This window comes from Mus musculus, chromosome 2 (assembly GCF_000001635.26).
Source record: "Mus musculus strain C57BL/6J chromosome 2, GRCm38.p6 C57BL/6J".
Taxonomy (NCBI): Eukaryota; Metazoa; Chordata; class Mammalia; order Rodentia; family Muridae; genus Mus; species Mus musculus.
In genome coordinates this window covers 146,992,079-147,011,381 of record NC_000068.7, presented here as the reverse complement: position 1 = coordinate 147,011,381, position 19,303 = coordinate 146,992,079, and positions in this window count along the sequence as shown.

Genomic DNA, 19,303 nt, shown 5'->3' with positions numbered 1-19,303 from the left:
GTTTTTCGAGACAGGGTTTCTCTGTATAGCCCTGGCTGTCCTGGAGCTCACTTTGTAGACCAGGCTGGCCTCGAACTCCAGAAATCCGCCTGCCTCTGCCTCCCGAGTGCTGGGATTAAAGGCGTGCGCCACCACGCCCGGCTGTGCTATGTTCTTATATGAACACAAATTCATAGGCAGTTGGATAGGAGCAGGCAGCTTGCTACATTGAGCCCCTCCCCCAGAGTCCATCACAAGTGGTTTTGAACTTTGAAATGTAAAAAGAAGGCAAAGCTGCATAAAATGATAAGCACCGAAACTTCCTAGTCTGGCAAAGAGGCCACACACCAGTAATCCTAGCACTAAAACGGCTGAAGAGGCAGGAGAGTAGCCTGGGTCAAAAAACAAAGGAAATATACAGGAACATGCTAGTCTACAGTGTTAGGCTGGAACCCCTGGTCATCCCTCTGCACAAGCTGGGAAACCCTATTTGCCCTCCTTCCCCACCTCTAGCCCCTGCCACTCAGAAAAAATTCCCCCACCTACTTGGAAAGAACTCCCAGCTAACAGGTCACCATGCCTTGTCTCCATGTTTCCCACAACGCACCCAAGAGTGCCTGCCCAGAGACTCAGTTTTTGACCATATGTAGACACAATCCCAGCTCCTAGTTCACACCCTGAGCCCAAGACTCAGAAATGCCCCTGCTTCTAGCCTAGCTGTTTGACTTCACTGACCTCCACCTATGAGACCAGTGAACCCACCTGAGAGCTGCCTCCTAATAAGCCTGCCTTTAACTACTTTGCATGTGGTCTAATCTGGCCCATAACTGCATCACTGAGGGAAAGAAAAAAGCCTATCATCCAACAACAGGTCTAAGTCTGGTTCCAGGGGATTTGGGGCTAAAAAATCTCTCTTCTTGTAATGTGATTGATAGGTGTGGTTTGTATGAGATGCCCCCCATAGTCTCAGGCATTTGAATGCTTGGTCCCCAGTTGGTGGCCATTTTTGGAGAAGTAGGAGGTGTGACCTTGTTGGAGTGAGTGTGTTACAGGAAGTGGGCTTTGAGAGTTTCAAAAGCCACACAACATTCCGCGTCTGCTCTCTCTGCTTCTTGCTTGCAGTTTAAGGCAGGAGCTCTCAGCTTTCTGTGCCAGCTGCCATGCCTGCCTGCTGCCATGCTTCCCAACCTCCATGGTGATGGATTCTTCTTCCTCTGAAACTGTAAGCTCAAATAAACCCGTTTATAAACCGCTTTGGTCATAGTATTTTATCACAGCATTAGAGAAGTAACAATAAGTTTGTACATTACATGAGCCTCTCCCACCACCCCCAACACACACACGCACAGCGCTAAGCTATTCTGTGCTAAGTTCCTGTCTATTGTAAAGACTTGTCCTAATAAGCCAGTTACAAAATTTAGGGAAGTACTCAGCCCAATTACTTGCATAGTGAAATGATTTACATAGAAGAGGTAGAAAAATTTGACATTTGGTGCTCAGCAGTTAAGAGCACTTAACTGCTCTTGCAGAGGACCTGGGTTCAGTTCCCAACACCCACATCATGGCTCACAAACATCCATAATTCTAGTTTCAGGGATCCTCTTTGGGCTTTTTCTGGCACAAGGCATGTGCATGGTGTACAGACATATACATGGGCAAAACATACATATGCATAAAACAATAAAAAATAAATCTCTCTAAAAGTTGGATGTTTGACCTTCAGGGGAAAAAAGAGTAGAGAAAAAAATAAAAAGATGGGGGGGCTGGCGAAATGGCTCAGTGGTTAAGAGCGCCCGACTGCTCTTCTGAAGGTCCCAAGTTCAAATCCCAGCAACCACATGGTGGCTCATAACCATCTGTAATGAAATCTGATGCCCTCTTGAGTGTCTGAAGACAGCTACAGTGTACTTACATATAATAAATAAATAAATCTTTAAAAAAATAAAGAGATGGAACCCAGACAGTGGCAGAAGGGTATGGACTAAACCTTATAACACTTTCTTATAACCCAGTGTGTCCTATGAAGTCTTTTAATATTCAAGCTTGAATTTGTCTTGTAAACATTAGAGAAGAGACTGAGTCTGGGGTGTTGCATCATTGTGGTCTGGAATCACAAGTGTGGTCAATGAACAGCTCAAGAACAGGAGAGGTGATAAGTGTTTGTGTTGGAAATGCATAGGAATGTTGAACCAGACTGTAGGCTTCTATAGACTTAGAAACCAGAAGAAAGCTTTCAACTGACATCTGAATCACATTCATGTAAAGAATGATATGTAATACAGAGTGTTAGGTTTTCATTATACTATGTAAATCTAGATTTTTCAGGAACTAAAAGTTACTAAAGTACCATGAAAATATACTTTTCATAATATGACTCAATAAAGGTAACTTTAAAAGCTATTGATTCTTTTGCTGACAGCCATGGTCTGGGCTGCCACCTGGGGCCTCTGGTGCATTTCACTTGGTGCATCCCATTCCCACTCATCTCCTTATCCCTCAGTATCAGTCCTCCACCCTTTCTTGCAGCATCTTCCCCAAAATAAAATATAATAATAATAAGCATCTTGTTATGGAAGCTGTAGTATGTCCACACATCTTCACTTGAAAATGTTTATTGCGATGACTCATTGGTCTGATTTGAGGCCTCTGGCTTCTGCTACACTATCGATACTGGATCCTCACCTGGAAGCCTCTTGGATATCCTGTTGTTGCCCTATATCGTGGAGATTGTGCATCTTTGGATCTCCAGGACTGGCTCCTTCACATGTTCCAGCAGTTCATAGATAGAGTAAATACTGGAGTGGGCCAACTCAAATTCCTGGATCTGGGCCTTGGTGGTAGCTGAGTTTGGTCAACCTGACAGCTCTCCCATACCTACTACATCAGGTCGAGTTCTCCATTACTGCCCTGGCTAGCACACCCAATGCAAGGCTAGCAAGGGGCAGGGCCATCTTTCCTGCCTGTCACACGCTTAGAGGAGCAAGCTGGGGAGGGCATCTCTCCTTTGCACCAACTCTCCCGTGCTCATGGCCTCAAGGTTGACCCACCACCACCCTACTGCCAACAGGGCCAGCTCTACTGTGCTACCCAGATGTGATATAGGGCTGGCTCTCCTGAGTGCTGCAGCTAGTGAGGTGTGGGGCCATTCTACATGGGCCTTGAACATCAACATGGTCCCAGGTGGCAGCCCAGACCAGAGATATCAACATGGCCTTTGGTAGTAACATGAGTCACAGTCATCAACACAGATCACTGCTGCTGCATGGCCATAGACTCAGACCTGGCCCTCAGTAGCAGCACAGGCCAGGACTTGATTGTGTCTCCTACTACTGGTGGGCCTTCAGGTCAAAAGAAACTCTTTTATTATACTGGTTTATTTATTTGAGGTAGGGTACATGATGTAATGAATGTGTGGAGATCAAAGGACAAAGGACAAGTTATCCTACCATATGGGTCCCTGGATTCAAACTTGAGTCTTCAGTCAAGGCAACAAGCACCTCTACTGGACAAGTCATTTCACTGGCCTAGTAAGGGCAGCTCTTAAAAAACACTTATCCTAGATGAAAAGCTACCACAGTATATGTTAGAACAACATGAACACTCCTACTTTTCAGGGGAATTTTTTCAGCAAAGCTGGGGCAAAGCCAAGTCTGGAAGGAGAGGCTGCTAAGCTCTCTGGAGGTAGAGTGGGGAGAGTCACAGTCATCAACTGTGGGATGTGGGAAATAGACCCCCAAAGGTTCATGAACATTTAAAAATTCATTTTAATTCCCATTAACATTGTAATTATCACAGAGAATATTGTTTGGTTTTGCCTATTATTGGTGTCTAGATTATTTCGTGCTTTCTTTCTTTCTCGATCCTTATCAGTTTTGTCCAGTTTATATCTCCACAGTACACTCTTTGTCTGTCAGTCTCATCCAGCCCAGGCTGGCCACAAAATCTCTTTGTTGCCAAGAGTAACCTTGAACTTCTGCTCTTCTTCCCTCTCTTTCTAAGTATGGGGATTGTGGACATACACCACCATGCCCAGCTGAGATATACTTGTTTTTCCTTAAGATATAAAAGTGTATCATAATTGTGTGTATGTGGCAGAGATGTGTGCATGTGACTATCCTCAGATACCCTGGAGCTGCCTGATGTGCGCGATAGGAACCAAACTTGGATCTTCTATGCTCCTTTTAACCCCTCCATCAACTCCCCCAGGCCCTAGCTGAAGTTAATTCTTTTATTTATTTATTTATTTTACTTTCACAGTTTCAGAAGCCCAAGACCAAGGTGCTAACTGGTACTGTCTCTGTGGTCTTATCCTGGATCTTCCAATGACTTAAGTAAGGTCATTTTCCTTCTGTGTGTCTCAGCCAATTCAGGAACTTTTTAAAGGTAAATAATATGGCTGTATAACCCAGGCAAACATCAAACCCCAAATCCTCTTACGTCAGCCACCTCCAGTTGCTAGAATTACATGTATACTCTACCTCACCTGGCACCAAACTTCCCCTTCTATCAGGGAGGCCAAGCATAATGGCTTAAGACCTAATGGCCTCATGTAATTAGATCACTAAAGGTTCTATCTTCAAATACATTCACATCCTGAGATATTAAAGGTTAGCAGCATTGACAAACTGTTTTTCTCTTCTTGGGCTCTTTTTATTTGTTGAGACAGTACCGCCAGGTTGGCTTTGAACTTGAAATCCTGGGTGTTAGGATTAAAGGCCTGTGCCACCTTGTTAGCCTCTCTCTCTCTCTCCTCTCTCTCTCTCTCTCCAATTGATATTTCATCTTTAGAACTATATATTTCAGAAGAAAGCACCTTTGCCTCCTTGGTCTTAAGAGTAGGAACCAGGACTCTGTTCCTAATGACATTACGTCTGGTGGAGCTGAGCACCTCTGAACAGTGACTCAGTTCAAGTATGAAATGAGCCTTTGTCATGACTTTGGAATCAGAAACATTCTTGTTGGGTATAAAGTGCTAGTGTCACCATCACTTTTTGCCAATCCAAATAGTGCTCATTAGTTTCTCCCAGCATAGAAACCCAGCCTAGCTTCCACACACACTCCTCTTCCGTATAAATTCAGCTTATCAGCAGGCAGTACCATGTTTTAAATCATTTCCCATTTCATTTGTGAGTATTCGTTTTCCACTAATATATGAGGATAAAGGTGAGATTTATTACAAGGACAAACAATTCTGAAATTTGCATTTACCACATGTGAGGTGAGGCTCCGGGCCTTCCTATAGTGATATTAATCACAACCAGACAAGAATAAGACCACTACTACAATTTTTGAGCCAAATTTGAAGCAGTACTTTATTAAATACGGGCCAGGACGATGGGCACTGGCCAGGCCCATTCTGGAGATTTCCAGAGTATGGCAACAAATTACATTAGTCAGAGGCTTATAAAGGCAAAACTGACAAGGCCACATACGTCTACCTTCAGGGACAAGTATACATCCTGATGTACTTCTGTCTATATACCTCCTACCTACATGTGATCTTGCAATTGGGGCAATAACAAGCAAAAACATGTGGCTTGTTATCTTACATGAACAACAGCTACTTGTGTTCCAAGAACTCATTTGTCCTTGGATAAGTGGAACTTACAGCTTAGAGGCATTTTGTTTCATAGCTCTTAAGCATAGTAATTTAAACTCAGAACATAACATTAGTCCTCACAGTGACTTGGGGATCTTGTTGCTTCTCTCCTTGATTCTTGTGGTGGTATGAATGAGGATAGCCTCTATAGGCTCATATGTTTGAATACTTGGGTCCCTTGGTGGGACTATTTGGGAAGGATTAGGATGTATGGCCTTGTTGGATGAGGTGTGTCAGTGGGAGCAAGCTTTGAGGTTTCAAAAGATTCCTGCCCTCCCACTGTGATCTCTGCCTCTTGCCTGTGGATCAAGATGTGAACACCCGATTGTTTCTGCCTTGATCATGGCACTTTATTGCAGTAATAGAAAAGTAACTAAGACAAGTCTGCAAAGGCAAAATTGGGGAAGAAGGGCTGAGCTGGACTTTTTTTTTTTAAGAGTTTAATGTCTTTATTTTTTTAATTAGATATTTTCTTTATTTACATTTCAAATGTTATCCCCTTCCCTGGTTTCCCCTCCAAAACCCCCCTCTCCTTCCCTCTTCCCCTGCTCACCAACCCACCCACTCCCACTTCCTGGTCCTAGCATTCCCCTACACTGGGGCATAGAGCCTTCACAGGACTGTTGGGAGCCGCCCCCACATTCGCCGTCACAAGATGGCGCTGACATCCTGTGTTCTAAGTGGTAAACAAATAATCTGCGCATGTGCCAAGGGTATTTTACGACTACTTGTACTCTGCTTTTCCCGTGAACGTCAGCTCGGCCATGGGCTGCAGCCAATCAGGGAGTGATGCGTCCTAGGCAAAATATAACTCTCCTAAAAAGGGGCTGGGGGTTTCCGCCATTCTCTCTCGCTGGCATCTCTCTGGCTCTGCGCGCCCTGCGCTCTCTCGCTGCCTAAAGATGTAAACAATAGAGCGCGCTCTGCGCTTTGGCGGCGCCGGAGCTCTGGCTCCTAAAGATGTAAGATAGAAGGGGCTTTCGCTTTTGGGGCTGGGAGTTTGCGCTCCTAGCTCCTGAAGATGTAAGCAATAAAGTTTTGCCGCAGAAGATTCTGGTCTGTTGTGTTCTTCCTGGCCGGGCGTGAGAACGCTAATAAGAATTGGTGCTGAAATCCGGGACGAGAAATTCCGGGACGAGAAAAAATCCGGGAAGAAAAAACCCGGGAGGAAACTCGGGACAGGAGTTTCACCGGCGCAGGGAAGATCCCTCATTCCAGAACCAGAACTGCGGGTCGCGGTAATAAAGGTTCCCGTAAAGCAGACTGTTAAGAAGGATTCAACTGCATGAATTCAGAACTTTTCAGCTGGGGAACGAGAGTACCAGTAAGTATAGCTTTACGAGGTACGCCTGGCCTTGAACTTTCTAAGGAAATTCAAGACAGTCTATCAGAAGTAAAGTGGAAAATAGCTTTATAAGATATGTTTGGCCTTGAACTTTCTCTAGTGTTAGAAGCCCTTTTGTTCCTTTTCACATGTTATCAAGTGGTTAAGGCAGGGCGGATTCTAGATGAAGTTCAGGACAATCTATCAGAAGTAAAGCGGGGAGAGAGAGTAGGAGCAAAGAGAAAATATGGTACACAAAATAAACATACAGGCCTTTCCAAGGGTCTTGAACCCGAGGAAAAGTTTAGGTCAGGTAAAAATACCTGGGGAGAGATTAGAAGGAAGGAGAAGGAAAAAGAAAAGAAAAAAGATCAATTAGAAAAGCCAGTTCTTAGTAGTTCTGAATCAGATGAAAAGGCTATTAGGGCCTGGAAGGCGCTCTCCCGAGCAGGTGAAGCCACTGGACAATAATGACAGAGGCAGGCTCTTGCAGCCTACAAGGTCTTATTGTCCACCCTAGAGTTGTAGATCAAGATTATAAAGGGGAACTTCAGGTTCTCTGTTCTTGTCCTTAAGTTGTCTTTTCTATATCACAAAGAGACAGAATAGCTCAACTAATAATTTTGCCAAGCCTACATGGCTGTTTTTTCTTCCTCTGGTATTCCTAGAGCTGCAAGAGGGATTAGTTCTACTGAAAATGATTCTGATTACTTAATAATGCCTTTAGATTGTTGTCAAATTTTATCTACTCACGTAGGGGTAAACCCTCGTGGCGTCAGGCCATTACAGGTCTGACAAATAGATGTCACGCATATTTCCTCCTTTGAGAGAAATCAATATTTACATGTTTAGATAAGAAGAGATCACCTCCATACCTTAAATGATTTTCAAAAGCTGTTGGGAGATATTAATTGGCTCAGACCTTTTTTAAAGATTCCTTCCGCTGAGTTAAGGCCTTTGTTTAGTATTTTAGAAGGAGATCCTCATATCTCCTCCCCTAGGACTCTTACTCTAGCTGCTAACCAGGCCTTACAAAAGGTAGAAAAAGCCTTACAGAATGCACAATTACAACGTATTGAGGATTCGCAGCCTTTCAGTTTGTGTGTCTTTAAGACAGCACAATTGCCAACCGCAGTTTTGTGGCAGAATGGGCCATTGTTGTGGATCCATCCAAACGTATCCCCAGCTAAAATAATAGATTGGTATCCTGATGCAATTGCACAGCTTGCCCTTAGAGGCCTAAAAGCAGCAATCACCCACTTTGGGCGAAGTCCATATCTTTTAATTGTACCTTATACCGCTGCACAGGTTCAAACCTTGGCAGCCACATCTAATGATTGGGCAGTTTTAGTTACCTCCTTTTCAGGACGAATAGATAACCATTATCCAAAACATCCAATCTTACAGTTTGCCCAAAATCAATCTGTTGTGTTTCCACAAATAACAGTAAGAAACCCACTTAAAAATGGGATTGTGGTATATACTGATGGATCAAAAACTGGCATAGGTGCCTATGTGGCTAATGGTAAAGTGGTATCCAAACAATATAATGAAAATTCACCTCAAGTGGTAGAATGTTTAGTGGTTTTAGAAGTTTTAAAAACCTTTTTAGAACCCCTTAATATTGTGTCAGATTCCTGTTATGTGGTTAATGCAGTAAATCTTTTAGAAGTGGCTGGAGTGATTAAGCCTTCCAGTAGAGTTGCCAATATTTTTCAGCAGATACAATTAGTTTTGTTATCTAGAAGATTTCCTGTTTATATTACTCATGTTAGAGCCCATTCAGGCCTACCTGGCCCCATGGCTCTGGGAAATGATTTGGCAGATAAGGCCACTAAAGTGGTGGCTGCTGCCCTATCATCCCCGGTAGAGGCTGCAAGAAATTTTCATAACAATTTTCATGTGACGGCTGAAACATTACGCAGTCGTTTCTCCTTGACAAGAAAAGAAGCCCGTGACATTGTTACTCAATGTCAAAGCTGCTGTGAGTTCTTGCCAGTTCCTCATGTGGGAATTAACCCACGCGGTATTCGACCTCTACAGGTCTGGCAAATGGATGTTACACATGTTTCTTCCTTTGGAAAACTTCAATATCTCCATGTGTCCATTGACACATGTTCTGGCATCATGTTTGCTTCTCCGTTAACCGGAGAAAAAGCCTCACATGTGATTCAACATTGTCTTGAGGCATGGAGTGCTTGGGGGAAACCCAGACTCCTTAAGACTGATAATGGACCAGCTTATACGTCTCAAAAATTTCAGCAGTTCTGCCGTCAGATGGACGTAACCCACCTGACTGGACTTCCATACAACCCTCAAGGACAGGGTATTGTTGAGCGTGCGCATCGCACCCTCAAAGCCTATCTTATAAAACAGAAGAGGGGAACTTTTGAGGAGACTGTACCCCGAGCACCAAGAGTGTCTGTGTCTATGGCACTCTTTACACTCAATTTTTTAAATATTGATGCTCATGGCCATACTGCGGCTGAACGTCATTGTACAGAGCCAGATAGGCCCAATGAGATGGTTAAATGGAAAAATGTCCTTGATAATAAATGGTATGGCCCGGATCCTATTTTGATAAGATCCAGGGGAGCTATCTGTGTTTTCCCACAGAATGAAGACAACCTATTTTGGATACCAGAAAGACTCACCCGAAAAATCCAGACTGACCAAGGGAATACTGATGTCCCTCGTCTTGGTGATGTCCAGGGCGTCAATAATAAAGAGAGAGCAGCGTTGGGAGATAATGTCGACATTTCCACTCCCAATGACGGTGATGTATAATGCTCAAGTATTCTCCTGCTTTTTTACCACTAACTAGGAACTGGGTTTAGCCTTGATTCAGACAGCCTTGGCTCTGTCTGGACAGGTCCAGATGACTGACACCATTAACACTTTGTCAGCCTCAGTGACTACAGTCATAGATAAACAGGCCTCAGCTAATGTCAAGATACAGGGAGGTCTCATGCTGGTTAATCAACTCATAGATCTTGTCCAGATACAACTAGATGTATTATGACAAATAACTCAGCTGGGATGTGAACAAAAGTTTCCGAGATTGTGTGTTACTTCCATTCAGTATGAGAAATTTACTAGGACAGCTAATTTGTCAAAAAGTCTTTTTCAGTATATGTTACAGAATTGGATGGCTGGATTTGAACAGATCCTTCGGGAATTGAGACTTCAGGTCAACTCCACGCGCTTGGACCTGTCCCTGACCAAAGGATTACCCAATTGGATCTCCTCAGCATTTTCCTTCTTTAAAGAATGGGTGGGATTGATATTATTTGGAGATACACTTTGCTGTGGATTAGTGTTGCTTCTTTGATTGGTCTGTAAGCTTAAGGCCTAAACTAGGAGAGACAAGGTGGTTATTGCCCAGGCGCTTGCAGGACTAGAACATGGTGCTCCCCCTGATATATGGTTATCTATGCTTAGGCAATAGGTCGCTGGCCACTCAGCTCTTACATCTCACGAGGCTAGTCTCATTGCACGGGATAGAGTGAGTGTGCTTCAGCAGCCCGAGAGAGTTGCACGGCTAAGCACTGCAGTAGAAAGGCTCTGCGGCATATATGAGCCTATTCTAGGGAGACATGTCATCTTTCAAGAAGGTTGAGTGTCCAAGTGTCCTTCTCTCCAGGCAAAACGACACGGGAGCAGGTCAGGGTTGCTCTAGGTAAAAGCCTGTGAGCCTAAGAGCTAATCCTGTACACGGCTCCTTTACCTACACACTGGGGATTTGACCTCTATCTCCACTCTCATTAATATGGGTGGCCTATTTGCTCTTATTAAAAGGAAAGGGGGAAATGTTGGGAGCCGCCCCCACATTCGCCGTCACAAGATGGCGCTGACATCCTGTGTTCTAAGTGGTAAACAAATAATCTGCGCATGTGCCAAGGGTATTTTACGACTACTTGTACTCTGCTTTTCCCGTGAACGTCAGCTCGGCCATGGGCTGCAGCCAATCAGGGAGTGATGCGTCCTAGGCAAAATATAACTCTCCTAAAAAGGGGCTGGGGGTTTCCGCCATTCTCTCTCGCTGGCATCTCTCTGGCTCTGCGCGCCCTGCGCTCTCTCGCTGCCTAAAGATGTAAACAATAGAGCGCGCTCTGCGCTTTGGCGGCGCCGGAGCTCTGGCTCCTAAAGATGTAAGATAGAAGGGGCTTTCGCTTTTGGGGCTGGGAGTTTGCGCTCCTAGCTCCTGAAGATGTAAGCAATAAAGTTTTGCCGCAGAAGATTCTGGTCTGTTGTGTTCTTCCTGGCCGGGCGTGAGAACGCTAATAAGAATTGGTGCTGAAATCCGGGACGAGAAATTCCGGGACGAGAAAAAATCCGGGAAGAAAAAACCCGGGAGGAAACTCGGGACAGGAGTTTCACCGGCGCAGGGAAGATCCCTCATTCCAGAACCAGAACTGCGGGTCGCGGTAATAAAGGTTCCCGTAAAGCAGACTGTTAAGAAGGATTCAACTGCATGAATTCAGAACTTTTCAGCTGGGGAACGAGAGTACCAGTAAGTATAGCTTTACGAGGTACGCCTGGCCTTGAACTTTCTAAGGAAATTCAAGACAGTCTATCAGAAGTAAAGTGGAAAATAGCTTTATAAGATATGTTTGGCCTTGAACTTTCTCTAGTGTTAGAAGCCCTTTTGTTCCTTTTCACATGTTATCAAGTGGTTAAGGCAGGGCGGATTCTAGATGAAGTTCAGGACAATCTATCAGAAGTAAAGCGGGGAGAGAGAGTAGGAGCAAAGAGAAAATATGGTACACAAAATAAACATACAGGCCTTTCCAAGGGTCTTGAACCCGAGGAAAAGTTTAGGTCAGGTAAAAATACCTGGGGAGAGATTAGAAGGAAGGAGAAGGAAAAAGAAAAGAAAAAAGATCAATTAGAAAAGCCAGTTCTTAGTAGTTCTGAATCAGATGAAAAGGCTATTAGGGCCTGGAAGGCGCTCTCCCGAGCAGGTGAAGCCACTGGACAATAATGACAGAGGCAGGCTCTTGCAGCCTACAAGGTCTTATTGTCCACCCTAGAGTTGTAGATCAAGATTATAAAGGGGAACTTCAGGTTCTCTGTTCTTGTCCTTAAGTTGTCTTTTCTATATCACAAAGAGACAGAATAGCTCAACTAATAATTTTGCCAAGCCTACATGGCTGTTTTTTCTTCCTCTGGTATTCCTAGAGCTGCAAGAGGGATTAGTTCTACTGAAAATGATTCTGATTACTTAATAATGCCTTTAGATTGTTGTCAAATTTTATCTACTCACGTAGGGGTAAACCCTCGTGGCGTCAGGCCATTACAGGTCTGACAAATAGATGTCACGCATATTTCCTCCTTTGAGAGAAATCAATATTTACATGTTTAGATAAGAAGAGATCACCTCCATACCTTAAATGATTTTCAAAAGCTGTTGGGAGATATTAATTGGCTCAGACCTTTTTTAAAGATTCCTTCCGCTGAGTTAAGGCCTTTGTTTAGTATTTTAGAAGGAGATCCTCATATCTCCTCCCCTAGGACTCTTACTCTAGCTGCTAACCAGGCCTTACAAAAGGTAGAAAAAGCCTTACAGAATGCACAATTACAACGTATTGAGGATTCGCAGCCTTTCAGTTTGTGTGTCTTTAAGACAGCACAATTGCCAACCGCAGTTTTGTGGCAGAATGGGCCATTGTTGTGGATCCATCCAAACGTATCCCCAGCTAAAATAATAGATTGGTATCCTGATGCAATTGCACAGCTTGCCCTTAGAGGCCTAAAAGCAGCAATCACCCACTTTGGGCGAAGTCCATATCTTTTAATTGTACCTTATACCGCTGCACAGGTTCAAACCTTGGCAGCCACATCTAATGATTGGGCAGTTTTAGTTACCTCCTTTTCAGGACGAATAGATAACCATTATCCAAAACATCCAATCTTACAGTTTGCCCAAAATCAATCTGTTGTGTTTCCACAAATAACAGTAAGAAACCCACTTAAAAATGGGATTGTGGTATATACTGATGGATCAAAAACTGGCATAGGTGCCTATGTGGCTAATGGTAAAGTGGTATCCAAACAATATAATGAAAATTCACCTCAAGTGGTAGAATGTTTAGTGGTTTTAGAAGTTTTAAAAACCTTTTTAGAACCCCTTAATATTGTGTCAGATTCCTGTTATGTGGTTAATGCAGTAAATCTTTTAGAAGTGGCTGGAGTGATTAAGCCTTCCAGTAGAGTTGCCAATATTTTTCAGCAGATACAATTAGTTTTGTTATCTAGAAGATTTCCTGTTTATATTACTCATGTTAGAGCCCATTCAGGCCTACCTGGCCCCATGGCTCTGGGAAATGATTTGGCAGATAAGGCCACTAAAGTGGTGGCTGCTGCCCTATCATCCCCGGTAGAGGCTGCAAGAAATTTTCATAACAATTTTCATGTGACGGCTGAAACATTACGCAGTCGTTTCTCCTTGACAAGAAAAGAAGCCCGTGACATTGTTACTCAATGTCAAAGCTGCTGTGAGTTCTTGCCAGTTCCTCATGTGGGAATTAACCCACGCGGTATTCGACCTCTACAGGTCTGGCAAATGGATGTTACACATGTTTCTTCCTTTGGAAAACTTCAATATCTCCATGTGTCCATTGACACATGTTCTGGCATCATGTTTGCTTCTCCGTTAACCGGAGAAAAAGCCTCACATGTGATTCAACATTGTCTTGAGGCATGGAGTGCTTGGGGGAAACCCAGACTCCTTAAGACTGATAATGGACCAGCTTATACGTCTCAAAAATTTCAGCAGTTCTGCCGTCAGATGGACGTAACCCACCTGACTGGACTTCCATACAACCCTCAAGGACAGGGTATTGTTGAGCGTGCGCATCGCACCCTCAAAGCCTATCTTATAAAACAGAAGAGGGGAACTTTTGAGGAGACTGTACCCCGAGCACCAAGAGTGTCTGTGTCTATGGCACTCTTTACACTCAATTTTTTAAATATTGATGCTCATGGCCATACTGCGGCTGAACGTCATTGTACAGAGCCAGATAGGCCCAATGAGATGGTTAAATGGAAAAATGTCCTTGATAATAAATGGTATGGCCCGGATCCTATTTTGATAAGATCCAGGGGAGCTATCTGTGTTTTCCCACAGAATGAAGACAACCTATTTTGGATACCAGAAAGACTCACCCGAAAAATCCAGACTGACCAAGGGAATACTGATGTCCCTCGTCTTGGTGATGTCCAGGGCGTCAATAATAAAGAGAGAGCAGCGTTGGGAGATAATGTCGACATTTCCACTCCCAATGACGGTGATGTATAATGCTCAAGTATTCTCCTGCTTTTTTACCACTAACTAGGAACTGGGTTTAGCCTTGATTCAGACAGCCTTGGCTCTGTCTGGACAGGTCCAGATGACTGACACCATTAACACTTTGTCAGCCTCAGTGACTACAGTCATAGATAAACAGGCCTCAGCTAATGTCAAGATACAGGGAGGTCTCATGCTGGTTAATCAACTCATAGATCTTGTCCAGATACAACTAGATGTATTATGACAAATAACTCAGCTGGGATGTGAACAAAAGTTTCCGAGATTGTGTGTTACTTCCATTCAGTATGAGAAATTTACTAGGACAGCTAATTTGTCAAAAAGTCTTTTTCAGTATATGTTACAGAATTGGATGGCTGGATTTGAACAGATCCTTCGGGAATTGAGACTTCAGGTCAACTCCACGCGCTTGGACCTGTCCCTGACCAAAGGATTACCCAATTGGATCTCCTCAGCATTTTCCTTCTTTAAAGAATGGGTGGGATTGATATTATTTGGAGATACACTTTGCTGTGGATTAGTGTTGCTTCTTTGATTGGTCTGTAAGCTTAAGGCCTAAACTAGGAGAGACAAGGTGGTTATTGCCCAGGCGCTTGCAGGACTAGAACATGGTGCTCCCCCTGATATATGGTTATCTATGCTTAGGCAATAGGTCGCTGGCCACTCAGCTCTTACATCTCACGAGGCTAGTCTCATTGCACGGGATAGAGTGAGTGTGCTTCAGCAGCCCGAGAGAGTTGCACGGCTAAGCACTGCAGTAGAAAGGCTCTGCGGCATATATGAGCCTATTCTAGGGAGACATGTCATCTTTCAAGAAGGTTGAGTGTCCAAGTGTCCTTCTCTCCAGGCAAAACGACACGGGAGCAGGTCAGGGTTGCTCTAGGTAAAAGCCTGTGAGCCTAAGAGCTAATCCTGTACACGGCTCCTTTACCTACACACTGGGGATTTGACCTCTATCTCCACTCTCATTAATATGGGTGGCCTATTTGCTCTTATTAAAAGGAAAGGGGGAAATGTTGGGAGCCGCCCCCACATTCGCCGTCACAAGATGGCGCTGACAACCTGTGTTCTAAGTGGTAAACAAATAATCTGCGCATGTGCCAAGGGTATTTTACGACTACTTGTACTCTGCTTTTCCCGTGAACGTCAGCTCGGCCATGGGCTGCAGCCAATCAGGGAGTGATGCGTCCTAGGCAAAATATAACTCTCCTAAAAAGGGGCTGGGGGTTTCCGCCATTCTCTCTCGCTGGCATCTCTCTGGCTCTGCGCGCCCTGCGCTCTCTCGCTGCCTAAAGATGTAAACAATAGAGCGCGCTCTGCGCTTTGGCGGCGCCGGAGCTCTGGCTCCTAAAGATGTAAGATAGAAGGGGCTTTCGCTTTTGGGGCTGGGAGTTTGCGCTCCTAGCTCCTGAAGATGTAAGCAATAAAGTTTTGCCGCAGAAGATTCTGGTCTGTTGTGTTCTTCCTGGCCGGGCGTGAGAACGCGTGTAAGACAGGACCAAGGGCCTCTCCTCCCATTGATGACTGACAAGGCCACCCTCTGCTACATATTCGGCTGGAGCCATGGGTCCTTCCATGTGTACTCTTTGGTTGGTGGTTTAGTCCCTGGGAGCTCTGGAGATACTGGTTAGTTCATATTGTTGTTCCTTCTATGGGGCTGTAAACCCCTTCAGCTCCCTGGGTCCTTTCTCTAGCTCCTCCTTGGGGACCCTGTGCTCAGTCCAAAGGTTAGCTGAGAGCAGAGATAGATGTTTTTAAGAGCCAGGCTTAATGGTAGTTTATGATACATACACTTAGCATCCACTAGGCCCAAACCTGTTGGCCCCAGCCCAGGTGCAGATGAAGCCTGGACAAGGTTCTAAAGTAGTATCTTTAGTACTTAGGAATGGGAAATGGGATTGGCTGAACCCAGCATTATCTCTCTTATGTTTAATTGCAAGTAAAGTTACTAAGCATCTAAGATCCATAATCTTAAGGCTGCAGAGATGGCTCAGCATTAAGGGAGCTGTGATGGTTTATATATGCTTGGCTCAGGGTGTGGCACTATTTAGAGGTGTAGCCTTGTAGGAGTAAGGGTATCACTCTGGGCATGGGCTTAAGACCCTCACCCTAGCTTCCTGGAAGTTAGTCTTCCACTAGCAGCCTTTGGATGAAAACGTAGAACTCTCAGCTCTGCCTTCGCAATACCTGCCTAGATACTGCCATGCTCCCACCTTGATGATAATGGACTGGACCTCTGAACCTGTAAGCCAGCTCCAATTAAATGTTTTTTATAAGACTTGCCTTGGTCATGGTGTCTGTTCACAGCAGTAAAACCTTAAGACAGGAGCTCACTGCTCTTTTGGAAGAGCTGGGCTGGGTTCCCAGTACTCACATGGTAGCTAACGAGCATTTGTAACTCCAATTCCAAGGGATCTTGATGCCCTATTTTGGCCTTCATGAGCCCTAGATGTGACATACAGACATACATGCAGATGAAACACTCATACATGAAAAAGATCCACAGTCGTTCCTATATATCCTTGGATCTATAAAAAGGGAAAAATTAAAGTACCACAATTAAACTATCTTTAATAACTTAAAAGTTAATTTAAAAAGAATGAAATATTGACATCAGTACCAAACACAAGATATAGCCACAAAATATGAAGTATTGTGTAGCAGGACCCAATGAACACTACTCATATCGATCCCAATGGCAGCAGCGTGCCTTCCTCACTACCTGGCCCAATGTTCTGGGTTCCCAAGTGAAATAAACACACACAGCCTTTATACTTTGATATGCCTTAAACAGATCAATGGCTAGGCCACTTTCTAACCTCCATGTGGCTGATCCATCTCCACTCCCCTCATTTCCCAAATTGGTTACTTTCTGATTCTATATTCCATCTTTGCTGCTCTAAACCCAAATGTGCAGCCCTCTTAGGCTGTAATTCCCAATTCTTTCATGACCGCTAGGCTCTCTGTCTTCTGTACCTCTCAGGCCTGGTCTCTCTTCCTACCCCTGCATGGCAGTTCTCCCTCTTCCTGCTCCTTCCTTGGTCCCTTGCCCAGGAAATCTAAAGTCCCAGCCCAGCCATTGACTGTCAGCATCTTTATTTACCAATCAGAACTAACTGGGGTTGGGACACAGCAAACAGGTTTTGAGGGAACCTAATTAGCATGAGAACACAGGCATCTATATAACATTGTAATTACATAACAGTTTACAGCACAGCATTTAATTGGATTTCAAATGAATTTTCCAGGTCATAAAACCTGCACATATTTAGAAAAAGTAGAGCTCTTGACATCTAATAAAAGCATCAAAGCACAAGGAGATAGAAAGAGTCTTGGACTGTTATTAAGCTTTGGGTGAAAACAGGGAATGTGAACAAGAGAACACCGATTCCGGGCCTGGAGAGACGGTTGGTTAAGAACCCTGGCTGCTCTTCCAAAGGACTCAGCACCCACATGATGGCTCACAATTGTCTGTAACTCCAATTTCAGGGGAATCTAACACTTTCTTCTGGTCTCCTAGAACATCAAGCATATGTGTGGTATATAGACAAACATGCAGGCAAACCACACATACATATAAAATACATTTTTATTTATATTTATATAAATAAGTTATTTGTTTTTATTTATTTTTTGAACGACATTCTCACTATATAATCCTAGCTAACCCAGAACTTGGTACATAGACTAGCATGTGCTTAGATTCACAGAGATCTGCCTGCTTCTGCCTCCTGAGTGCTAGGATTAAAGGCATGAAGCACTATGCCTGGCCAAAAACAAAACAAAAAAACAAAAACAACAAAAAAAAACCTTTTTAAAATAAGATAGTTTTTTTGGAGAGGAGAATAGTTTTCAGGTTTGATTTATCATGATTCTAAAATAGATCTTATCATGATGCTAAAATAGATCTAAACAAAAGTGTTTCTAAAATGTAATACTTTTACTTAAGAGTATAAAGGGGCCCTACAGCCAAAGACATTGAGAAGTTATATTTTAGACTATGAAGCTAGAAAAGAGAACTCTGAGTTGCTGTTCCTGGAACCCATCTAAAGCTCATCTTTCAGATTTCTAGGGTTTTGACATATTAAGTCTCCATTTTAGATGCTCTTCACTAGCTAAAATAATCTGTAATCATTGCTGTGTGAGTGACTTTGCCTAGAGCTGAGGTTCCTCCTTAGTTGTGCTAATCTCTTTAGGAATCACAGACCTTCGCACCCCCTCCGTGTCTGTCCCTTTAATCTTGCACTCTCCTTTCCTCAGCACACTGCACATTTTCTCACTGTTCTCAGTGTAAACTTAGCTAGCACAGAGAGTGGTAACCATGCCACAGCCTGAATGCTACACTGTCTTGGGATCTCCTCCGCCCAATAACTTAATTTATCACTTGAATCCAGGTTTGCTCAAGTTTTTAGGGCATGGACAAAATGAAGTCAAGTTCTTCCCTAAAACTTAACAGAAATGGCCTCTAATTCAGCTCCAGTATTTAATCCTTACTCTACTCTGAAACGTCATAAGCAATTTTCACTGTTGGCCTTTTTGTCCACAGTCTAGTCCTCCACAGATCCACCAGAATGGTCCATTAAGCTCTGCTTACAGTATTCTGAGGTTTATCTACCCCACAGATCCAAACTCTTTCTTATCCTTCAAATGAACTGGTTCCTTGAGCCTAGGAACCACATGACCATTTCTCAGTACAATTGACTATACTCAGTCTCTTTTTCATTGCTGTGACAAAATCCTGGTAACAACGTAAAGGGGAAGGGTTTGTTTTATTTATAGTTGGAGATATTATATTCCAGAACAGCATGGGAAGCCTTGTGTCTGGGCAGGGCTAGAAGCAGACAGAGATGAATGCTTGTATTCATTGGGTTTTCAACTTTCCTCAGCTTGATTCAGGTTAGGCCCTCTGCCCTTGAGATGGTGCTCCCCACATGTATGGTGATCCTCCTCAGCTAATCCTCTCAGGAATCAGCCTCACAGACAACCCAGGAGGTATATTGTCTAGATCAGTAGTTTTCAACCTGTGGGTGGCATCCCCCACAGCGATCAGATATCAGATACCTACATTATGATTTGTAACAGTAGCAAAATT